The sequence below is a fragment of the Takifugu rubripes genome, chromosome 8 (genome assembly GCF_901000725.2).
Source record: "Takifugu rubripes chromosome 8, fTakRub1.2, whole genome shotgun sequence".
Lineage (NCBI taxonomy): Eukaryota > Metazoa > Chordata > Actinopteri > Tetraodontiformes > Tetraodontidae > Takifugu > Takifugu rubripes.
The window spans coordinates 810375-819206 of NC_042292.1; positions in this window are offsets into that span (position 1 = coordinate 810375).

Consider the following 8832-nt stretch of genomic DNA (forward strand, 5'->3'; position numbering starts at 1 on the left):
CTTTTGTTTAGAACCCCCACAAACTATACAATTATTAATTGCCAACCTTTGGAAAACTGATTACATTTATGTGTGAAATGCAGTGGTTAGAAACCACAAGTTACTATGTGTATCAACTGTCTCTGACAATCATATTCTTTGGTGAGATACCAGATTACTGGTCTTATAAAGCAGGAATTCCATCAAAAGCTATCACTGAATGTTTGCTTTTTGAAAATTTTATATGAACTTTTCTTTGCAAATGTGATCCCAACCTGTTGATAGTTCACAGTATATCTCTAATTAGAAAGCTCATGTTTTATTATTTATATCAACCACAGGAAACAAGTGAAGCAGATGCCTTCAAGGATGTTTAAACTGGCTAACTAATTAATGTATGAACCTTTCTTTTTGATGAAAAATGAATATATAACTTAATGGGAATATAAAATAGGGAGGAAGAGAATAGTCAGATTTTTCTAATATTTGATTTTCTGTAAATACGCAACAATGAATATTCAAGGTTAAATTAATCCAAAGAGAAGAGAAGTCCTTGTGTTCTTTCAAAGTATATGAAATATATTTACCTCCTAATGTACAAAGCATGTACTTTGTAGTGATAAAAGATATTGTGAAATGTACTTTTACCTTTTGTCAAAGTATTGATATTAACGGATTATTGCAACGGCATCTTTTAAGTGAAAATGCCACATTTACACTGTATTGAGGAGTGACTGCATCATGTCATTTTTTATGTTAAGAGTACAACCAAAACTTTGGCAACATGTTTTATAATTAAAGCTTGAAATCTGTTATAATAAACACACATACAGGGCTGTATCTTACACTGTTAACGTGGTAGTGATACAGAAAGCTTCGATGTAGATCATAAGGTTGATACAAGGGTGGGACAAGATCCCCCTTCTGCCTTCAGCTGATTATTTGGACTCTAATATCTAAAGAAAGCATTTTCAACTTTCTAACTTAAGTGTAAGATAGGGCCCATATTGTCTTAGTAGTGTTTCCCTGCTATTGTTGCTAATCACCCATATATGTATTGTGGATGCTATAATAAATCTCCCACACTAGAGCTTGAGTTCCCAAAGGCACATGTGATTACAACAAAAACACTCTTTAAAGAGTAAATCAACAGCTAATGTAGCACAAGTTTTCTGTAATTGGCCAACACAGGGTACAAGACTGCTTATGTCCAGCGTTTATGGGTTTTCCTTTTCATTTATTGTCCACGGAGTCTACAGTGTTTACACTCTGCAGTATTTAGACTGCGTTCACACAGCAGGGAGAAAACAGTTCAGCTCATTTTACAATTTGCAAGCGCAGAATATAGCACAAAAAACCCCACTATTGCAAAGAGCAGCAAGTCCAATCATAGTGGTAATAGCAAATGAGTTCATCTTTTGGCCAATTTCATTTGTCAGGTACAGAGATGAAAAATTAGAGACATCTAAAATCTCCAAGAAAAATAATCAATACAGATGCATAAATGAATTTTAACAAACAATTTTTTATGTCATTTAAATGTCATTCTCACAATTAAACTTTATATTTTATGCATCGCATATTTATGTTATATCTAGTTTAAAAAAGGTTTGCATTTCATTGTTGATGTATATACAGTATTTTGTAATATCCAACATTTTTATACATAATGTTCGAAAATAATTTTTAAAGTACTGCAAACTATAATTTCCCACTTTGGCCATTTGTTGAGGAGCTTATTGTCCTGGAGAAACCATGGTTGATTTACTCTTTAAACCCTGAGTGCCATCATCGTAAGGTGCTTCCTTTGTTTCATCTTCCAGTGGTGGCTTTGGGAAATGCCACTGCACGCCACAGTAGCGTTTTCCCTATGTAACGCTTTACAGCTGCTATACGTTATGTCATGTGTGATCATGTAAACTTCTATTTCAATAGATGCATATTTTTCAAACATAGAGCATTGCCTGGCATAATGTTATTACTCATTCTTAAATGACATGGTTAAATAACATGTGTTCAAGATAAATTTGATGTTAATGCAAACCTGTTGCTTATGCTAATAAAGACTTGTCAAAAGGTTTTATGTGCGTTGTGTTGTATTCTTAATGATATTTTATCATCATTATTAGATACATGTTTTGCAACTGTATTACTATGATGGATGGATGGATGGATGGATGGATGGATGGATGGATGATGGATGGATGGATGGATGATGGATGGATGGATGGATGATGGATGGATGGATGGATGGACAGACATGTTCATACTTCTGCTGGATCACTCCTTATGTGCTGTCAGTTCTGCTTCACTCTCTTGAATCACAGGCTACAGATCTTCAGCCTTCTTCAGGTCAGTCCACCATGCTTCCATTTATGTTTTTGAACAATACTCTGCAGCCTCTGAAACAAAGAGCCCCTCAGCTGGCAGGCTCGGGGTTAGATGGTTGGATATCAGGTCAGAGGAATTACTAGTGAGAGATTGTTTATTTTTTCTGTCACCTTGACAGAGAAGGTGCTCTGTGCTGTTTGTAGTAACTATATTAACAAAGCAATCAAAAGATGAACTAACCCCCGTTTTGAAAAAATTTAAAATCAATTAGTCCTCTGACGCTTCAATAAAAACTTGTTATTTTGAGCTTTTCATCTAATGTTACATCCACAAACTTAGCTAGTTCTGGTTTCTGCTGAGTCAGCTGGCCCTTCAATCACCTGTTCTCCAGAAACCCATCGCTCCCCCACTACCCTATGGGGTATGACCATTTTGATTGATCAGTATCTCAGACTGTTTTATTCAGTTCATCCTGTCTCCTAGTGGCTTTCACCCTTCATCAAAGTAACTGTGGGTTGGTCCTTGGGACCAGACACCAGTTTTAAACCAGTGGAGAAAGAATTCATCCCTAAACTGATGAAGAAACCGCTATGACACATAATTTGTGCTAGTTTTCACATCACACTTGGCATTATTTCACGATCTTTGGGAAGGAAGAGTCTCAAAGTGGATCAAATCAAGCAAAAATAATCCATGAGAAATAATTATAAACACAAAAGTATTGAATAGGAGATATACAGACATCCATAAAGCTGTGATTATTCTCAGCAGTGATGGTGGCAACATGGGGTCATTAGGATCTCATCTGTGTCTAGCTATGGAAAAAAATGTCTCAAGCAGACAGAGACCAGGCTTTACCCATCTGGAGGAAAGACTATACACATACATGCACATGGAAGAGAAGATAAGTGGGAGCATACGGAGAGCAGGAAAAATAACAAGCCTGATCCAAGGACCCTCACAGCACTGACCTCTGCAGCTGTGGACAAACAGGTCCTTGTACGCGGAACATGGTGTCCGAGTAAATAAGCTAAAGCAGAAGCTGATGTTTGCTGATTAGGAGATTTCATGTGATTTTCAGGTTTAAATAAGCTTAAAAAAGACCACATAGAAGCGCTTCTTTCAATTTGATAGGATTATGTATGTATGCATGTGTGCGCGCGTGTGTGTGTGTGTGTGTGTGTGTGTGTGTGCATGCGTGTGCGTGCGTGTGTGTGTGTGAGTGTGAGGATTTTAATTTAGGCAGGTATTTGTGTAAAAGGCAGAAACAGCTCCACTCCTCTTACTTTGCAACTGTCTAATGCCATCACACTACCACACTATAACCATAGCAACACAGAAAGCACCCACCAGAGTCGATTGAAAACGAAACAGAGATCAGAGCATCAGAGCTGACCTACATTGGGAGGAGCAGCTTATTAAAAGTCGACATTTGAGAAATGAATCAGTGGCAAAAATGAGCAGAAGTTGATTGGGGGACTTCTATTTTTTACGGGAAACATTTCTTTTTTTTCCAGCAGCGGCGAGAAAAGCTATATTTTGTGAGGCTTTAAGCAGTTTGAATACTTTTAATGGTATTAAAAGAAATGGCTGTGTTGCCATGGTGAAGCAGTGCGGATAACAGTAGTCGTGAGACACGTCTCTCTCATGCATGCAGACACAGACACACCAAACAACGTGGAAGAGATCATGGGGAAAACATTAAATAATACATTTGCTGTTTCTATTTTTGGACCTTTTGTGGGACTTGAGTTCAGGGGTGGGGGGGTGGGGCGCATGTTTGGGCTTATGTTTTTCAATGTTCTTAGTACTTGCTAAACGCCCTCTGAACGTTCACTGCTGTTCAAGATTCCTCCTTATTTAAGGTGCCCTTTCATGTATAAAAATCAACATTATTCCTACACTGAAATATAAGATAAGCAGTCTGACCACCTGGGGAACACAAAACACTTTCATCTGGATTCCTACAGTCTGTTTCTCCAAAACAATTGTCTAGAGTCGAGACATTGTGTTCATGGATAACATCTGACTGATATATTACTGATTCCAGAGCCTTGAATGGGAAGTTGCTCAAAATTAAAAGAAAGAATATCTTTGTATAGTGTGATTAGTGTACAGTTCAAAAAGATTTTAAAAGCCTGTCTTATGCTACAATGTAAGTGCCAAGTAGTAGAGGTGGTTTCTCTAAGTCTATTTGATTGATATGTTAATGTAAAAGTGAGTTTATCTTTAGCAAATGTTGATAATGTGCCAAGGAGTTGATTACATTTTGGTGGTGTCCAGATTCTAGAGGGACACCTCCAAAATATCAAAGACCAAAGGCCAAGATCAAAGGGGTCTGCATTGAGTGCACCGATGTGTTTTTAGAACTTATTAAGACCCCTGACATAAGTCAGGGCAGAACCGTACCGGCTGGTTTACGTCCTGATAAAGAGACTCCATATGTGGTCCAGTCCAGATATCTGAATTAAGAGCGAATCCTCTTTGTTTATCTCTGCATGCAGCACGGAATCTAAAATAAAAACCACTGCAAACCAAAATAAAAACCACGTATTCAATGAAAAGAAAGAATACATTTTGTTGTCAGCAAGATTTACATTGTGGAGAAAAAATAGGCCCGTTGGACTTTTTGTGAGAGTGTAATAACGGTGATAAAGTAAAACCTGATATTTTGATGCATTGCATTAAAGTTCTTGTTTTATCTCTATAATTTAACATCCTTGACCCAATGGGGACCCGAGACTGGGGGCCATTGATGCCACACGGACCAGCCTACAGACTGAGATCCTTGGATGGGTACTATGAAGTACCATAATAATACTAATACTATTACTACTACTACTACTACTACTACTACTACTAATAATAATAATAATAATAATAATAATAATAATAATAATAATAATAATAGCCTTGGATTTAAGAATAATAACCCACAGCTCTTATGAAATAACTGTCACAGGATTATTATAGCTGGTTAACCATTAAGGACAGGTCGTTATTTGAGTTATTTCATGTTAAATCATTATCTTATCCTAAAATCACCACACTGACACCCTATAATAACCCGATAGGGGAGCTATTAACATTGGTTGCCACGCAAGGAAACTGAAGCATTATTTTATTTTGATAAATCCACTGTCACTGCCTGCTGTTCTGCTCTCGTGCTGAGGTGGAACACTCCACTCACTCTGCCACGCCCCTCCTCCACACTCACCTGACCAGCCTTCATCATGTTCACCTGTTGCTCCATCTTAGGCCTATTTAAGCCACTGCTGGACATTAAGGCCTTATCGGGTTGTTATTGCTCCATGCCCGACTCTCCAGCACGTAGTTTGATTGGACTTATTGGTTTTGACCCTGCCTGCCTTGGACTTTTCCTCTGCGTCTCCCGTAAATCTGGCAACCTTCTGTTCCCGACTAAGAGTTTTGTTGTGTGTTTATTCGGACCATTGTCCGCCCGGAACCGTGGCGTGTTTAATCCATTCCATGGAGGTCTGTGCTTACTTGTGTGCTGTTACCCTCAAGTACTCAATAAAGCCGTTTATTAAAACTGTCTGGATCTGCCGTATGTATGTATATAAGTATGTATACTTTACATTATATCAGAAGTATCTACGTATAAAATGATACATAAAACACATTTTTGACCTTTGGACCACAGTTTCTTTTTATATTTGGTTATGTAGCATTCAGCGTCATTGCTGATAATTTCTTAGGGGTTCTTAAGCTGTAGTTCACTAATAACAATATTTCCATTTAACATCTTGTGGTGGGATAATTCCATCATCTACCTACAACCCTTCTCCTGCTTCAGCCTCTGAACATCTTGCTCTTAGGCAGGGCTAGATGACAACTGTAATCCCTCCAGCATCTCCTGAGTCTGCCTCCGGTTCTCCTCCCAGCTGGAAATGCATAAAACACGTCCGAAGGGAGATGTCCAGGAGGTATCCTGAATAATGGCAACGTAGACGCCAATAAAAAAGCCCTCTAAGCACCAACAGAGCAGAGGATTAATGCAGAAAATAATACACACCGTGGAAACTAACCATTCTGCTGTGTTAGCTGGAGAAATGGGACCTTCCTCTGTGATATACTGTGAGGTCCTCAGATCACGTTGTGTTGCTTCTGAGTTCCATCAGTGTTACACTCGTGCATTGAGATAAGCTGCTGTAAAACCAGTATGAGAAGGATGGGTTTAAGGTTGTTTGTGCAAAGTTGCAAAAGTCTAAAATGACAAGGTCATTGTAAAACCCAGTAGGGATTTTTTGTTTTTGAAAAAATCGTGCATTTATCCAGTCCTGCAGCCTGTTTACTGGCAGACACAGCCTAATCCCCAGCACACTACATACCTGCTGACTCCCTCTACGACTCTTTTATTCTTATCTACAACATACCCAACACTCCTAAGACAACCATGTGATGCAGATAATGAAGTCTTCAAAAAATATCTTGTAATTGCAATGATGCATAAGCACATCTGACCAAAAATGTAGTGTTTAACTTGAATTTAAGGTCCAGAAGAGGAATAAATAACCACTGCTGGTGCTGCAAACAGCCTATAGCTATTAAAATGTAGTTCATGCCTCTGGGGTTCTTGCTTCATTGATCTAGAGCTACAAGCCTGCTGCATATCATATTTTGCTATTTTAAAAGGCCCAAGAAAAAGATGGATGCCAGAAATATTTTTCATTTCAAAAAAGTTATTTTATCCTTCAGGAAACTCTGAGGTTTAATGCATATATTTGATAGCTGACAGACAGGATGAACGCAGAGTTCATCACCATCAGTCTCAGGGTTGAGTGCTTTGATCATTCATTTTTTAATAACATTTGTCTTGCGTATGAAGAAATATCAAGCAAATAAATGTTCACATATGTTTATTAACACATTTTTAAAAGGAAAACGGAACAGGCATTAAGTAATCCCAATTTATATAATGTTTAATGAGCTTCAACTATTGCACCCGAGTAAGTCAAGATGAAACCTTTAACAATCTTTCTCAGACTTCAAAATTGTTCTGCTAAAAGTGTTAAGGTGCAGCAAAGCTATCAGAGCGTGGTGGAGTCAAGGGTCCACACACTGAGCAGACAGCAATTATGCACTACAGTCCTATTAACGTGTCCAGAGGTTTGGGCTGAAAGGCACCGTCCTGTCATCCTATGAGCAGAAACGCACCAAGGCTTTCCTGTAAGTAGCAGAGGAGGAAGAAGAACAAGCCTCAGCTTAAAGGTTAATTATTACCTCATCCACCTTATCAAAGACAAAAACACGTCTCCATATCAAAGAAATCATGACAATGGTTTGTTTGGGGCTTTTTGGGGGGTGTTTTGGTGAACATGTTTCACTCTGACCCGGGGCTGGAAGGGCTACGGAAGGTGTGATACTCCTGACTGTTGGCTAAAAAAGCTCATTTTACTGTAGCTACTAACAAGAACACCCGGAATTCAAAGAAACAAAAAGATACTCTACCCATTTAGAGAGTACTGACGCACTGAAATAATGATTTAGAAGATGAGTGAACGGATGAATGAATGAATCTACTGGGTTTTAAAGACACTGAATCCTTATTCATGACAGGAAAGTAGAAGTGAACTTTGAATTAAGATGCTGTCAGTAGAGATCCTGTTAATAAATGGAGAACAAGTGATGCACATTATTTCGCAAAATCAAAATCTGTATTAATACATGCATCATTTGAAGATTTGAACAATTTGTTCTAGATAACAAGGAGGAAGCACGATCAGCCGCTGATTTCCCCACATGGGAGTCACACTGTAATTCCTATCTGTCGGCAGCAGAAACTGTTGTTACAACAGTCTAAAGCGGGCCTGCTTTCCACGTTTTATTGTCTCTGCTCTGATTATCTGTGTCACCGCCAAGAGGTCCATCTGCTGAAAGAGACAACATAAAAGCACCAAATCCATCCTAAAAACCGCATTGTAGCATTCTTCTGAACATGAAAGCGGGGAGAGATCTCTTCAGGCTCATTTCAGAGTGGAATGATTGAGGAAGAGAAGGAAAAAGAATGAATGCTTTCCTTCCTCTCCGCTGCTTTAAGTGTTTACAGTGATGCTGTGGAGTCATGAGAGATTTACTCTTGAAAGTGTCTGTCTGTCTGTCTGTCTGTCTGTCTGTCTGTCTGTCTGTCTGTCTGTCTGTCTGTCAGTCAGTCAGTCAGTCACAGGGTTACATAACGTAGAATGTTGCTTTGTGATCAAAGCCCCTTCACTTTGAAAGATGAAAGCTCCTCCAGGTCATCACCACTTCCTTGGTTCGTTAATGTTTCCTGAAAATGTCACTAAAATCGTTTCGTAACAGGGAGACACAGACGTAACCTCGTGGCAGAAACCATTTCTATATAATGGTTCGAAACTAGCATTTGCTTACAAAATGGTTTAGAGTGAATCATAATTGGGTAGATTAAAGAACTGTGGGGTTTTTTTGTACTGGTGTAGAACAAAAGTAAGAAACGACCCTGGGAAGAAGAAAAATGAAACGGTTTCAAACGTACTCAAGACA